At 35.6% G+C, this 17,529-nt stretch overlaps 1 long non-coding RNA gene across 1 annotated transcript in view; it reads left to right on the plus strand.

Moving 5' to 3' along the window:
* The window catches only part of LOC141379111 (uncharacterized), a 105,938-nt gene that overhangs the window by 63,599 nt on the left and 24,810 nt on the right, over positions 1-17,529 (plus strand). Inside the window, exons 3-4 of the long non-coding RNA XR_012395099.1 lie at positions 1,031-1,088; positions 8,208-8,265. This is a non-coding gene — a long non-coding RNA (uncharacterized lncRNA). The remainder of the gene's footprint in view (positions 1-1,030; positions 1,089-8,207; positions 8,266-17,529) is intronic.

Below are 17,529 nucleotides of genomic sequence, written 5' to 3' on the forward strand. Positions count from 1 at the left end.
TTTTTACTTATAAAAGAAGTATTATAATTCAGAAGTAAAAAAATAAAAATCATAGTAAAAGTGATTTCAAGTCTCTGTTCTGCATAACTTGAATGATCAATGCATTTTCAATAGATTAATGCAAGACAGAAACGTATTAGAGCAGAGAAACTCTGTAAACTGTGAAGTCACAGAATGCTCTTTCTTGCCTGCACATACGATATGATTCCTAGTTCATAGCATAAGGTTTCTTATTTTATTTCACTTGAGTATCTTGTTCAGAGCCCCAAGGCTGCTTCTGCTCTTAATAGTAAATTGGCTCTGCAGAGAGCAAGTAATAATGATCATACAGCTGAAAACAATTGTATTGTTTAACTGGTGGGCATTACTCATTCTGGACATATCTGTTCATTTATTAAGAGACTACTTTACTTTTACTTTTTTTTTTCATGAACACTACACACTGCCATCACGCTTGCAGCATTTCCTGTTTGTTAAAGTAATTTTTTTTCCCTATTTTTGTCCAATTTGTCTTTTTAATATCTTTTTACTCTGCAAGCAAAAAAAAAAAAAAACAGTCCCATGCCTTAAATATATATTTTATAGCCTGCGCACAAGATTAACAACAAAAGCATGGGCATGCATTAAAAATAAGTGGTACTACACATCACAGTAGTCTAAATAAGTAGTCTTGGCATCTTCTGTGGCGTTACGCTTGAGCAGAAAGGTAAACGGCTGTGCTATCCAGAGAGTCTCAGAGGAAGAATTCCACCTGGAAACAAACAGGTTGCTCGTGCCTCGGATGAGGGGAATGTTTCCCCATCTGTGCCCGATGGAAAAGTGTGTGTGAGAGAGCTCGACGGGGCTCTCGGCTTTCTGCCCCGCCACTAATGATGTGGAAACGCCTCCATCTCTGTCGGAACGAATGCTCTGAAGGATTTATACTGAGCCTGTGGCTTAGCGAGAGCCTCCATAATTACAAATGTATCAATTGATGAATTGGCATTTCTGCCGTTCACTTTGAGAATTGTGATTTTCTTTCTCCCTACAGGAGTGTGCTGCACTTCACTGGCAATCAATTTACAAAGACATCCACCGGTCAAAGTCAGGTACATCTGTACGCAATCTTTTGTTTTATAAGCTTTGTAGTGAAACTAAAAGCCCCCCTGTCAACAGCAGCTCCACCGCAAAGTAAGACCTTGACTGAGAGACCCATACAAGTTGCTTATACTGTTTATTTTTAAAGGAGAAAGGCAACAGCATTCTTTTGCCCTGCGGGTAGCGATGCATTCTAAGCTGGGGCGAAAGCTCTGAATGATGGTAAATCCATTCAGTGTGTGTTTGTTCTCCTCAAAGCAGCGCTTTATCAGATATTCCGGAGAACTCAATCTATTGCCTGCCCTTAGGTGATTTGTAATGGCTGATCATTGTCTATAATGCATAATACATTACTGCGGGTCCCCTGCTCCTATCAATTCAGCTCACTTCAAATGCCTCTGTCAGCCTATCTCACCCTTGAGCCAGTCCGGATGTATGAATAATGTGTTTAAAAAAATCAATTGAAGGGATTGGGTCTTCCCTGTAGCGTCTGTTTATCAACAGCGTCTTTAGAGGTACCAGATTCCCCCCGCCGTCCTGAGGGAAAAGTGTGTGAAATAAGTTACGAGTAAACCAAATGCATATAATTTTCCCAAGCTCGCTGGCTAAAATTTCAGCCGACTGATAATGGAGAAGACGTGATGTATATGAGTGAAGGATGAAGCCAATGGAGAGAAAGAGAGAGAGGGAGAGAGTCGCTCCATCTGGCCCCTCCTCTCCCTCTGTGAGGGGATTTGAGTTTTATTTACATTTCACAGGGGCTATTATCCCCTCATTAGTGTAGCTCTAGAGGGGTCTGAATTACCCCAAGAGCTGCTGAAGAGCTCAGCGCATTTAGCGGCTCGACTAAAACAACCCAATCTTTTTTTAATAAGCCAAACTGCTGCTGAAGGTGCGGCTACAATAGCCAGAATTTGGACGGAAAAGGGGTTTGTCAATAGTGTTATGCTCAATTGAGGACATTTTACACAGAAGTTATTACCAAAACAAAAGGTTTGCATTTCTGAGACAAATTTCCCCCTTTAATCCTTTTTTTAAACCCTCATGTTGCATTCAGCTCATTTTTTTCCACATTGGGTTGAAGCTTATTGATTTTGCTCACACAGAGAATAAAAACATCCCATTGTTATACTTGAGGTGTTCCTGGTCAATGGCCAGCTTTATTTGTCTTTTATTTAGGATTATATTATCTTTTTAGAACTGACTAATCACAAACCTCATTGATTGTAGATTATGCACCAGTTTACTTATTTTTTTAGCAATTATTTTGAATAACTTTGTACATTTTATATTGACCTGAATACTTTTGGCAACTTAGTTTCAACAAGGACTGCTTTTGGACATTTTTCATTAAGTAAAATCATTTCAAAACAATTTCCCAATGTTAAACATTAAGGCTTAATACCAGTTCTATTTTTGTACCTACCCCTTCCCCTTTCACATGGCCCTTGAAACAGAATGTGAAGGGGAAGGGCTACAAAATTTACCCTGAAGAAATGGGACAGTATTACAACACCTGTAGACATCATCATATGTCAGATTGACAATGGCGACTGCTGCAGTTGCAAATTATTTGGTATTTATCTTCAGGAAATCATAGAAGGTAGCGATATCATATTATCATAATAATATAATGTGGCACTAAGCTTGTAACTGTACTGTGCATTTACACCATGGCCATATTCATGTAAACACACAACAAAGAACATTAACATAGCAGACACTGTAAAAAGCTCATTCACAGCTATTCAACATTTTTGACAGGGTATTCGAGTGACAGATGTGAATGTATGTTGTGGGATTGCTATACAGGAGTTAATATTATGGATTATTGACAGCGAAATTTAGCAGTTTTTATTTTAGCGTTTTTTTTTTTTTTTTTAAAGCATGACGGTAAAACATGAACACTGTTATAAATGTATTAAAACATGTGCTTGTTTGTTATAAAAATTCGTAAAAATGACAAAAAAATACTAATTTGTGTGTGTCCTTATTTCCGTGTGCAGCCATATTGCTGTTGTACAGTAGATGGTGTATTCTGGGAAATTGTCTTACCCCTTGTAGTCCTGTGGTTTCGAGGGGCATCTAGCCCTTCCCCTTAGCACTACGTCTTCAAGCTAAAGAGAATTGGGACACCCCTACCCCTTCACATGAACGCGCAAAACAAGGGGTAGGGGTAGGAGAAGGGCTAAGGGGCAGAATTGGGCCCAAGTCTTACTAGGGGAAAGCGGGGACAGATGTGTATAATTTTTAGCAGAAAACTTTATGCTGTGGTAACTTACAGCAGTGGTCTATGAAAATCAGGTGTAATTTTGTATCAATGTAGAACAACTCTAATATATCTTCAACATCTGTATCCAAACACTGAAAACTCTAATGTGGAAGCAAAAAAAAGAGGTATGAACATTAGTAGTGGGACATAAATAACGGTGTTACTTTCATCCTCAAGGAACTCTTGATATATAAACCTGATTTACTTTTAAACTGAAAAAACTCTAAGATGAAAAAAACTGAAAAAACTAAAAGATGTGTTATTGCACTAAATAACCTGTAGATTGATCATTAGTAAGACACATGAAAAGAGAAACACAACTTGTAATAAGGAAAAAAGACTGCTCAATCTACTCACAGTTCTGTATGTATCAGTTTTAGGGTCACGGGTTCGGTAACATACGGTTTATGCTATGCTTAGAAAAAAATGCCTACAGAACAATTCAAACAACAATTAACATATTGGTGAACAATTAACATATTGGTTAACAAACACCTGACAACGTAACATCTTCACATTTGACTGTAGATTTGCATGGCAGAACTGCTTTGTTGCAGTTGTTTTTGTATTAAGAAACCAATATTAGTAATGCGTATTCTGAACCTTAGATCACAGGACGCACAGAACCGTGGGAGAACAATGGGACAATACGTTTTTTTGCAACCCTTGTGAACTATGAGGACAAAAAAAATAAATCAATGCATAAAATAATCGATTAAGTTGGCGGTTCATTCCACTGTGGTGACCCTAGATTAATAAAGGTACTAAGCCGAGAAGAAAATGAATGAAAATAAAAGTGTTAATCGTAATTGCGTTAAAATAGTCAAGATTTTGATTTTAGGCCAAATCGCCCATCCCTTGTCTCATGTTACATTCATCCCCACTCGCCCCTACTGTGATAAACCGAGATTTTCTTTCTTTTTTCTTTTTTTATGAAACTAATTTATCACTCAAAAAATCTCTCCCAATTGGAAAAAAAAAACAAGTTGTAAAAGATAGCATTAAATCCAATATTTGGTGATAGAATAGCAATTTTTTTTTTACTGGCCAAAATTCACAATCTGAAATTTGCGCTAAAACTTGCTAATTACAACATTCTAGATTCTCCTCAATTCCTGGAATTGTTAGAAAAGCTACAGCAATTATTCCCAATAAAAAATGGTTGAAAATCCACCATCTGAGTCTATCTGATCGCTGCTATATTATTGCTAAACGCGCGACTTCAAAAAAAGCCTATCCAGACGTCACAGACAAAGCTAACAGCGAGTAACTCTGTGGCATTCGATTCATTTCCCCGCTCCTCGTGCAGACACAGGCCCTCTTATAAACGCACAAGCGCCTTTGTTCTTCCTTTGAAAAAAAATGTGGCTAGAAAAAGGGGAAATATTTATAAAGCTCAGAACGATTGTGTGTGTGTGTGTGTGTGTGTGTGTGTGTGTGTAGCGCTGCTCGTCCCTGAAGATCGCCGGGTGATTATAGGAAATAAAAACAGCGGCGGCAGGCTCATTAGCATAATGATTTCCCCTCGCGCTCCAGTGCGCCAGAGAGTGAGCGAGACTCCCAGCGCTCCTTAAGCATTTGAAGCATGTTAATAATCATTAAGTGTTTGGAGTAGAGAGGAGGGGAAGCAGAAATCTACGAGGGTTGACTGGCTGCTTCACCTGGGCAGGACCAAATTAACCTCTCGCCTTCTTTTCCGCCTTGTTGCCATCCTGCTGCCGTAAGGGACCTATTAGCGCAAGCTTTTAGCCGAGAGAGTGTTAGTGCTACCCTGTTATTGGCTGTGGCCATCAATAGCGCGTGCTATTGCTTTTAATATAGCTGGAGTCTCTCTCTCTCCCTCTCTTTGGAGATGCTAATGGCCTATCCTGGGAGATTAGATAAAACAGTAGAGAAATCAGCTCATTAGCGGACACAGATGCTAAAGAGTGTGGTGTGGCATATCAACATTGTGCCTGATGCCCAAGTTCTGCCAACCTAGCAATCATCTACCTGTTTTTCACAATGGTTTATTAGTGACTTTTGAAAGCATCAGAAATACCTATTACGATATTGACATAAGCTGCAAAAAAGCATTACTTAAACATATATAACGTAAAGATCTCTTAATTACTGTTTAAAGAGATAGTTCTTGTTTATTCTTCCTCATGTAGTTTTAAACCATTATGAGTTTCTTTCTTCTGTTGAACACAAAGTAATATATTTGAAGTAGGCATGGGGCTATAACTGGTTTCAAGGTTTAGCGCAGTTTGGAAAAGTCAAGGTAATAAAACTACAAACATGTTTTGTTATACCATTTCTCAGGTATATGTAAAGTTTTTTTTTATGTGTTGTAAGGAAATCTGTGTTTTTGGTGTTAATGTAGATGGTAGAAGTCAATGGTTTATTTTAATTATATAGCCTGACATGTTTTCGGTTCCAAAATATTATAAATGTGTCCTAAAATGTAATATATTGTGTTTAATGTGGAAAAAAGCTGTTGTTTTTTTTACTAAAACATTTAAAAATATATATTTTACAGTAGTAAACACAGTATTGTGATACTGTGAAACCCTGATATTTTTATTTTAAGGTTATCATACATGTATACCGGCCCATACCTATTTTAAAGAATGCTGGTTGCTGGGACTCATCTACTTCATTGTACGTAAAAAATAATATAAATTTACTATAGAAGTCAAAGGGTATCAGCTACCAGCATTCTTCAAAATATCTTATTTTGTGTTTGATACCAAAAAAGAGAGACTCAGATAGGTTTGGAACAAGTGAAGCGTGGGAAAATAAGTCTCTTTTTTGGGTGAACTATCCCTTTGGTACATACTGTAAATGTTTAGAGTAAACAATTCAATTTCAAAGTTGCAAAAGCATCATAAATGGATAACTATATTAAACAGTAATGCATTAGTACAACATTAGTACAACTTTTTTTTTTTTTTTTTTTACAGAAGTTGTCAGACTTTATTTTATTCTCGCTTTTAACAGACTATTAAGACTTTTAGCTCAGTAAAGTACTCATTTGCTGCTTATTAAGAGTTAGTAAGGTAAGGTACTGGGTAGGATTAGGGATGTAGATTAAAATAATACTTTTTAACTACACTGTAAAAAATTATGTGATCAATTAGTCCTGACAGCATTTTTTAAGTCATTGGTACTTATTTAACTAAGTTAATCAAGTTCTAACTTAATTTTATAAGTTTCGCAATGTGTTTTATTTCAGTTCAACAGACCCATTAGGATAATTTGATTCAGCTTAAAAATTGAAGGCAAGCATTCTTTTTACAGTGCATCAATAAACAGCCAATAAGCCAGGTAATAAGCCAGTAGTTAAATGTGAGAATTGGTATTTAAAATAAAGTGTTACCAGAAGATGTTAATGTTTTTTTTTTTAATAATTTAATTACATTTATTAGTTATTTGCGCTATCAAATAAAACAGCTACAATTTGCTTTCTACAAGTTGTTTACATCATCTGTTTTAGTTCAATTAACTAATGTTAGCTAATTGTGTCTTACTATAAACTCTATAAAAAAATGCTGGGTTCCACACAATTCGTCCCAACAAAAATCGATTAAGTTAATTTAATTGTTTTTACAAATTTAAGTGTATTGAACATAAAACAGTTAGTTGCCCCCCAACTACTTAACAATTGTGTTGTTTTAACTTGTTTTAAACAATTTTTAAGAACTGTATTAATTATTAGCCCCTAACAGATGAAACGGTTACAACTTTTGTTGTTTTCATCATCTGTTTAGTTCATTTAACTGATGTTAACAAATTGAGTCTTACTTTAAACCCTTTAAAAATCCTGGGTTCTACACAATTCCTTCAAGTTGTCCCAACAAAAATTGATTAAGTTAGCTTAATAGTTTTTACAATGTAAGTGAATTGAACATAAAACATTTGAGTTGCCCCACCAAAGTTTAATAATTGTGTTGTTTTAACTCATTTTAAATAAGTAGTTTGAACAAGCAGCAAAAGCCAGTTGTTTGAGGTCAGTTAAGTTAAGGAATATTTAAAAACCTAAGCATTTCAAAGCATTATCTGACATGTTACAGGCCAAATTAACTCATGAAACTGTTTATGTTTAAAAAAATAAGTCTTCAAGCATTTGCTGTGACGTAATGGACACTAGTGCAAAGACTACACATCTAAAGATTTAAATAATAAAACCTTATATTGAAGAGCACACAATGACAAAATCATACATGTTCATTATTATTGCATTTTGAAATATCAGCAAACATCTACTAGCAGTTACTTGTTTTTATACATTACTTGGTTTAATTTCAGGTCTGACCCCTTTTTGTAAAAATGTGAACTGATGTAGCTTACAGTAGTGGCAGGCTCAAATCAATTTGACTTTGATAATCGGATAAGATTTCCCATTCCCGGCAATTACACCGGGTTTCATTTTGCATTATGGAAGAGCAGCTGTTCATAATTTCCATGGCAACGACCCTGCTGGTTACCAGTTGACCTTGATGTCTCCGGGCCAGTTTTAATTGGCTCTTGTATCAAATTAAAAGGCTGTGACAAACTAACCATAGCCAGACGAATCAACACATGAGACGTACATACCAAAACCAGTCGCTCAGTCCATTCATGAAACCCTTTTGCTTTTTGATACCACACTTGCATTCTGAAGTTTGAAAACACAGGAGGGAAGAAGAGTCACTTGAAGAAAGGTATTTTGCATGTGTCGTATTTAGAGTATTTAGGCCAAAAATGTGAATCTTTTTATGTGCGCTTTAGCCTTCTCGTCTTTGTCAAAAACTCAGGGTTTCAGACCTCAGGAGTTAAAAAAGAAATGAAAATAAGAGGAAAGCCCCATCCCTAATGTGCTTTTTTTCCCCCTCAGTGCATAACCAATCACATTCAAATGATGGAGTCCGACCCACATGAGGTGCTCTGTGACGGTAATGAAAAATCTCACTCTCATTTCCAAGTCAGACTCCTTTCAATCTGTCTTTCCTGATATTCATTTCCATATCTGGATGGTAAATAGGGATGCAGATATGAACTCCATTTTGCTGTATTTGTCTGTGGAAAGGCAATGAGCGGTTTTATTCAGCTTAGCAGGCAGGGAAAGACTCGGTTTCACTTGAAAATTCCCATAGTGACAGTTTAAATGATTTCAGATCTGGTGAATAATGCACAGATCTGCCTCATGTGTTAAACTCATCAAAGTGTGACCATTTATGTATAATTGCAATATTAGGTAATATGTTATTATATTAACTAATCTTGCAACTATACCTATATAAATGACCAAACTTTGATAAAGGTGGAATAGCACATACAAATGCATCTCAAGTTTTCATCATTATTACTCAACGTGCTTTCATGTATTAACAACAGGGCTTGACGTTAACCTTTTTGATCACCAGCCACTTTTGCTAGTAGATTTACAACATTACTAGCCACTTGCCCTTTTCACTAGCCACAATTCTGTTGTTGTGTTTTATATTCATAAATTTGACTTTGACATGCTAAAATGATTCGTTTTAGATCTTGTGTGATTAGATTGTTAATGTCACAGTGTTGCACTGCAATTTGTTTTTATTTCACATGACTTTTCAGGGCTCAAAATTAAGGATTTACCAAAATTATCTCTAAAAAAAAAAAAAAAAAATCTTAGCCATACATTTTAAATACTTTGTCAAACAAGCTAAATATAGCTGTATACATGCACTTTTTATTCAACAAAACCTTTCTTTAAAAAGAGACATTTTAAAAATAACTATTGTCATGTATCTAAAACAATGCACAGTCTGTGTCCTGGCTAAATATGTCAGATCACCAGTTAACTAAATAGGAGTTATTCTTCTATAAAAGCAATCTTATTGTAAACAAATTGAATGAAACCATATTAACAAAAATAACTATGAGCAAGAAAAAAAAAAAAAGCAGATGAAAGACATACCGTGTGTGATAATGAAAGGAGGATCGCGTTAAGGTTAGGCCTATTCAAAGAATGGTTGACGTGAAAACAGTGACCACTGCTGCTTACAAAAAGACATTTAAAAAAAATCTGGAGCTCTTGAAAGCAGCCAGACTGTATGTGCACTAGCGTCAACTTTTGTCATGTCTATTTCAATCGCCCCTTTCACATATACTGACCTTTCCAGAAAATTATCGGCAATTTTCCAGAAAAGGATCATGTACGAACAGGCCCTTTTTGAAAATACTGGTAAATTCGTTCAAGCAATTATTTGGAAAGAGAAGTTGTAACATTGCCGGTAATTTGTCGGAACGCTGCTCTATGTGAACGCAGAAGGCTAATTGCCGGAAAGAGCGCCTTCACACCTACAACTTGCTGACGTGAGACGTCTACTCCAGCCAATCAGAACATTCTGACGCATTCACATCCATCCTGTTTATAAAATAAATGCTCTTGAATATTTTTCCAGACATATTTAGCTGCTAGATGTTAGTCAGATAAAGTTTCTGTTCATTCTTAATGCCAACTGTGTGATAAAATGATTATGATAAACCGTTGTTTGTTTTCCTTCAAGCTCTGCTTCAGTTGCTTGACATGTGTGCACGTGAAGCAGCCGGTGAGCACCAGCACCGCATATTATGTACATCTCGACATGCTAAAGCATTCCTTCAAATGTTTTCATCGAAGTTGTTCACAATACTTATCCATCCACAGAATTTGTAATGTAGTCAAATGTGTAAACATTCAGCTGTGGTTTCCCTTTGGATGTCTCTGGGAGAAAAGCAGAATGTTTACAGAAACAAGCGCAGCCATTTAGAGGCCATATCTGTTTAATGATGTCAGAATTTGCTGGTATTTTGAAATGGATGTGTAAATAATCTTTTATGGTAAACCCTGGAACACCCTTGCCTGTGTGAACAGCGCTTTTTTTGCACATTCCGGTAAAGTGGTTCTGGAAATTTTCCAGATATTTTATAGGTATCATTGTATGAAAGGGGCTAATTTGAAATGATCACACCAGTTGAGTTTGCAAGTATGGCTGCCTTGCAGAAGAAAACTGGAGAAAACACACTTCCAAGTTATCATCTTCTCATTCGGTATTCACCTGCTTTCTTTTGCTCACGCGAATACAGTTTTTTTTGTCAGTCGTGCTGCTTGTTGATTCTAAGAATACATTTGCACATTGGGCCATCTTTATTGTCAAACCGTGCTTTTAAGACAATTACAATTTAAAAATTATTTAAATTAATTACTACCCGCATTTGGCAGGTTGGCGGGTGTTAATGCCGAGCCTTGATTAACAATGATGATTCGTATTGTTTTGAATAGTAAAGCTTAGTAAATACTTTAACAAATGTATTGCTTATTGTCACCTAACTTTATTGTCTGGTTAATTTTTATTATATATAAAATCAAAAAATATGATTCTCATTATGTTTATGAACTCTATTACTTATATATTTTTAAAACAAATAAAAAAAAATATCAAAAAAGTTTTGTTATACTTGATTTTTAACACACAATATAAGTAGTCTTACATCATTTTATAATTTCTAAAAAGTCAGTTTTATTTATTTATTATATTTTTATGTATTTTCTTGATATTACAGTGAGAATACAGTTATAGAAATGTCAAAAAGTCATTATAATATTTTGACACTATAATAATCCCATATTATAGCTTCGAAGACTAAAAGTTCTATATATAATAAAACTAATCATTACCCTGTTTAATTAACTAAAATAAATAAATGTTATTAAAAAATGCTGTAATAAAATATCAGTGATTAGCACTGTCGCCTCACAGCAAGAAGGTCGCTGGTTTGAGTCCTGGCCGGGCCAGTTGACATTTCTATGTGGAGTTTGCATGCTCTCCCTGTGTTGGTGTGGGTTCCTTCTCTGTTCTCCTGTTTCCTTCACAGTCCAAAGACATGCTCTTGGTGAAATGTGTAAGCAAAATTGGCTGAAGTGTATTAGTGTTTGGGTTAGTGTAATGGGTTGTGGCTGGAAGGGCATCTGCTGCGTAAAACACATGCTGGAATAGTTAGCGGTTCATTCCGCTATGGCAACCTCTGATGGGTCAGAGACTAAGCTGAAAGTGAATGAATGAATGAAAATATCATGATTGTTAGTTCATGTAATTCAATATACATAATTTATGATAACAAACAAGCTTTTATTTAATATAATTATTTATATATTAATAATAATTTAATATATATATTTTATATAATTTGGACAGCCCTATGATGTGTTCCTTTTGTGTCACAACATTTTGAAAGGACCCCAAAAGGGTGCTCAATTAATAGCAGATGTTTCCTTCACGAATCAGGTGTTTAATGACATTGCTCTTTTGCTCATCCGTAACCACGCTGTCGCACACATTTACAGTCAGCCCTAAAGAACGGATCAGTTCATTCAGATTCATCTATCATTCAACCTGAGGGTCTCCATCTGACATTCCCTTTTCTTAAGCATCTCCCCCAGCATCCCTCTTTCCCTCTCTCTCACTCTCAGAGCTCAGCAGTGGGGACTGAGATTAGCCTAACCAGATTAGAGTGCTCTAATGCATTATTCCTCAACCCTTCCCTCCACTGCAAATCCACTCATGTGAAAATAATACACATCCCGGTGTCAATCACTCTAGCCCGACCCCACTGGGGCCAAAGCAGCCTCAGCACCAGCCATTACCAGCTACAACAAATGTGACCTCTGAGATTCACCACTGTAAACAGGGATGCAGTGGGAAAAACGATGACTTGAGGAACGTACGTTTTGCGAGTGCAGCCATGTTGGGTTATAAAATTGGCATAGACTCTGGAATCACAAACGCAGTTTTTCTTGCACCAATTATATTTTAGAATTGGAGCTTTCTGGTTTTTAATATGAAGAAAACATCCAAAATGCACTTTTAAGTGTTTTATTTATCAGTATAGAGTCAATCTAGGACCATATAGATACAAAAGAGTTTTGCCAACAAAAAAATTAAATATTGAGCAAATAAATAAATAAACGCAAACCTCCAAAAATCGCAAAAGGAAAATAAGTTAATAATGATTTTAAAAATATTTATTAATTTTGCTAACAAAAAAAAAGAACTCAAAGGGAACACTAAGTTTTGAGAAATGTGCAAACAAAAAAAGAACTGCAAACAAAAATTAAGCAAAGCAAAAATAAACCTAAAATATTTGCAATTTAATTGTTTGTGTTTTCATTGTGGCCCTGATTTGACAAGGGGGCGAAGTCAAGGGAACTTGGACATTTACAGGCCTGGACCTGCCTCCATTTAAGTGGCATCATCACCTGGTGACACAGTATCACCGAGGTGGTCTTACAGCCCATTAGGTCTGGGCCTACTGTAAACACCCAAGTTCCCTCGACTCTGCCCCCTTGTAAAAATCAGGGCCACAAAGTGAAATGCGCAGAAAAGTGCAAAGGGAAACCAGCATCGTAAACTCACGATTGTCTAAAAAGCAAATCAAAATGAGCATTGCAATCGACTGGATGAGTTTTGTAAAGGCAATGCTATAAAAATGTTTTACATATTTTTTTTATTATTTTTTTTTAATAAATTGCAAGTGTTTTTTTTTTTTTTTTGCACTACTTTATTTTCCCCTTTGCAGTTCTTTATTTTTGTTAGCAAAATAAATTTTTTATTTCTCAAATTATTTTCGCTTGGTCATTTTTTAAGATTTGCATTTATTTATTTATTTTTTTGCTTAATACTTTATCTTTTTGTTTGCACAACTTTCTTTTATTTTGCAAATATATATGGCCCTAGATTGACTTCATAGTCCAGGTGATGTCACATAATTTGCAACAAACACGATAAGGTGAGTGACGCTCTCCATATGTAGCAAAACCAAACAGCGAAACAGACGGCAAAATTGGAAAATGGAAGTTTGCGTACTCCTGGTTGAAGAAAGACGAGTTTAAACATAGGCCAAATCCTGTCGCTAAAACAACTACGTAATTTATTCTTTTAAGCTTTGTTTCTTCCAAGCTTATCTGTTGCATGGTTGTGCTTTGTTGATTTATTTAACTAAAACGGTTTATTAACAACTGTTTATTAAGTTAAAGGTTTAATACTAATCAGAACTTGAAGTGGTGATGAGGTCTGAAATATTTTGAGAAGGTCTTTAAAAAGTCCTAAAAAGATGTTGAAATTACCTTTAGGATTCCTGCATATACTCTGTTTATGTCTTTTTAGTTTGTAGATTGTTATATAATATTATTATTAATATTATTATTATTATTATTATTTGTTACTTTATTTTTTACATTTTTTAAATTTTTATTTATTTATACAGGGACAATGGACAACAAGACATGTTGTGCTAGAGTTAGCTACAGCATAAAGCTAATTGACATCTGTAGACCCTGGCAGGAAGTTCTAACAAGTTTAAAAGTAAAAAAAAAAATAATACAATATACACTTACAGTACAATACATATAGTCAGTAAAATGAAATCAAAACAGTGGTTGCATATTTGATTTTGTTTTAGCTAAATTTTAAGAACAGTTTTAAAATTATTAAAAGTGTTACTCTCTCTGATATGCACTCATATTTTATTCCATCTTGGGGTGGGCGATATGGAAAAAATATCATATCACGTTTTTTGGGGGGAAATCACGATTTTTATCTTGATTATTTTTCAAGTTGGTTTTTTAAGACTATTTTGCAAATTACAAAGGTACAATACAACCAAACTAATGTCCCCATATAAAAATGTTCTCTTACCGTGTATGTTTAAGAATATGGCGATACAATGATTTTTCGGAAAAGCGAATCGTGCAGTAATTTAGATGGTCCACGATCAAATATCGTGTTATCGCACAGCCCTAATTCCATCTTTCTGCTGCTCTGACTGAAAAATATTATTGTCCAAAAACAGTTCTCTTGAGTTTAACTGAACAATCGCCTCTAAGCAATCATCTAGCCTGTCTTATATTGTCCTTGCAGACAATCACACATTGTTTGAGAGGTGGTGGTGCAAGGTTATTAAACATTTTATACCGTAAATACACATCAGCATATAATAAGTAGTTGTCAAATGTTAGTAATTTATGTTGTGCAATACAGTAACAGTAAAGATAGTTCCTTGTTTTTGCAAAAATGTAAGCAAATTTTTTTTTACAGTTTGTTTATAAATAATATGCAATGGTTTTAATGTTGTAATGTTTGTGATAAAGGAGGGAAAATCATTGTATTAATAAAAAGTTTAGCTGCAGCCATAGGTAACTGATGCCTGATGTTTCTATAAATCCTCAGGCTTGCTCTAGCACTTTTGCTAGATTATCTACCATCTATTGCAATTATAATACTTTTTTGACTTTGACAAACTAAATATTTCAGCTTCAGAACTTTTATATACACCAGACATTGTTTTATTCATATTCTGAAAGTTTAAAGATTTGTCATGTCAAAAAACAACAAACTAATTTTAATCAGTTAATCAACTCATTTTTAGTTACAGAAAGTTTAACTATATATTTTAGTCAGGTTGACTGACGTAAGTAGAGATGACTAGAAAAGTTATTATTTGTACATGTAATTTGCCTTATGTATGACATTTTATTCTACAAATAAATGTAAACAAAAGCTTCTTTATGGCTGTATTAGTGACATTTCTAATTGGTTATTATCTATTTGATCATTGATATTTGTTTAACTTAGTCCTAAAAAAGAGTTTCCCTAAATCCCCTCTGTAAAACCATTTGAATATTATACTGTATGTAAAAAAAAACAATGGATTGAAATGAAACGCGTTTTGAAAAATCCAATATCTAGATTGTTGCGCTGGAAATATGTGCAAATGAGTGCATTTTCATCAAATAAAGCTTGACATTTTAGAAAACTTGTAATATAAGAAACATTTGCAATTCTGAATATATTCAACTGAATGTGGAAGAATGCTGTTAACTATTGCTAAATTGTTTTTCGCCGATTCACCTGCAGTGTCTTGCCTTAATGTTAAAACTCTGCCATGCGGCACAGAAATCCACTGACACGAGGTTGCCATGGAAATTAAGTGATGCCATATTTTGACATGATAATGTCCTGCACTGGCTGTGCGAGTTGGTGGGGTTCAGCGAGGGGGATAATCTATTCCTTCCCTTTGAGATGCTGGCCTGGGGGGCGGTGGCGAAGCGGAGCGCCAGGAGAGCTCTTCTGTCTTCAATCATATCAGAGGAAAGCTCCTCCATTAGAGGCACAAAGACATCTGAAGTCCGAGAAAGAGCAGAGGTCTCCTCTTATTTCCTGCGTAATGTATTCGGGGAAATCGTCTGGATTTATTCCTCCTGCAGAAGTCAGGAACGTCTGCTGGAGTCGCTTCATGAGCACCGATATTGATGCATCGAGCCACATGTGCTGGTTGTTTGTTAGCACCTACAGACACACACAAACACACACCTGTATGGACCCCACAGCCGACCGCTGTGTTAAGGCATTAATTATAGATAAGAGACAGATGAAAGATTGATGACTGGTTGATAAAGTGTGTGCTGATGCCGTAGGCTCTGTAAAGACATCAGGAAGGAGTCTTGACTGCTTGACAAGTCGGTCCAGAGGGAGCAAAAGCCATAGGTGATGACATTTAGCGTACATCTTCTGCTCTCCTGTCTGCGGGATTCAATCTAAACAGCTGATGAATGTTAAATCTTCACAAATTATGTAATAATAGATTTACTGTTTTTAGAAGGATGTTTTTTTTTTTAACTGAACCGATGTACAGTACTTATGTCATTTTAATTTTTGTTTACATATACAAATAAAGAACTGTTACTAATTTTAAAAATTAGGTTTAGTCTAAAAAATATAAATAGCAATGTATTATATTATTTTATATATTACATATATGAAATATATAGGTACTTAGGTTGTGTCAATATACACTCACTGGCCACTTTATTAGGTACACACTGCTTGTTAATGCCAATTTCTAATCCGCCAATCACATGGCAGCACCTGAATGCATTTAGGAATGTATACACGGTCAAGATGATCTGCTGCAGTTCAAACCAAGCATCAGAATGGGGAAGAAAGTTGATTTAAGTGACTTTGAACGTGGCATGGTTGTTTATACCAGACTGGCTGGTCTGAGTATTTCAGAAACTGCTGACCTACTAAGATTTTCACACACAACCATCTCTAGGGTTTACAAAGAATGGTCTGAAAAAGAGAAAATATTCAGTGATTGGCAGTTCTGTGTGCGCAAATGTCTTGTTGATGCCAGAGGTCAGTGGAGAATGGCCAGACTGGTTCGAGCTGATAGAAAGGCAACAGTAACTCATATAACCACTTGTTACAACTGAGGTATGCAGAAGAGCATATTTGAATGCACAACACTGAGACTACAGTTAGCACAAGCTCACTAAATTGTACAATCGAATATTTGAAAAACGTTGCCTGGTCTGATGAGTCTCGATTTGTGCTGCTACATTTGGATGGTGATAGTAGGGTCACAATTTGGTGTCAACAACATGAAAGCATGGATCCATCCTGCCTTGTATTAAAGGTTCAGGCTGTGGGTGGTGCTGTAATGGTGTGGGGAATATTTTTTGGCACACTTTGGCCACATTAGTTCCAATTGAGCATCGTGTCAATGCCACAGCCTACCTGAGTATTGTTGCTTACTATGTTCAGCCCTTTATGACCCCAGTGTACCCAGCAGAATATTGCATCATGTCATAAAGCGCAAATCATCTCAGACTGGTTTCTTGATCATGATGATGAGATCACTGTACTCAAATGGCCTCCACAGTCACCAAACTCAATCCAATAGAGCACATTTGGCATGTGGTGGAAAGGGAGATTCCCATCATGAATGTGCAGCCTCTCATAAATATTCTCATATTACCATTAAGTCCATAGAAGTCAGTAGTGACCAAAAATATATTGTATTCAATTTTGTTTAATTTCACTGAAAAAAGGCTAATGTTTGACGTGATATGTGGATAAATAAGTCAAAATCAACCTTTTTACTTTTGTAATCTAAGAACACATGAAACTAGTTGGAAATGTTGTTGTTAATACAAATATAAAACTGTTATTTAGCATATTTAGGGAGTAGTTCAGTCAAAACAGAGAAATATTAACATTTATTCACTCTCTTATTGTGTGTGTGTGTATGTGTGTGTGTGTGTGTGTATGTGTGTGTGTGTGTGTGTGTGTGTGTGTGTGTGTGTGTGTGTGTGTGTGTGTGTGTGTGTGTGTGTGTGTGTGTGTGTGTTTGTG

Source organism: Danio rerio, chromosome 19 (assembly GCF_049306965.1).
Source record: "Danio rerio strain Tuebingen ecotype United States chromosome 19, GRCz12tu, whole genome shotgun sequence".
Lineage (NCBI taxonomy): Eukaryota > Metazoa > Chordata > Actinopteri > Cypriniformes > Danionidae > Danio > Danio rerio.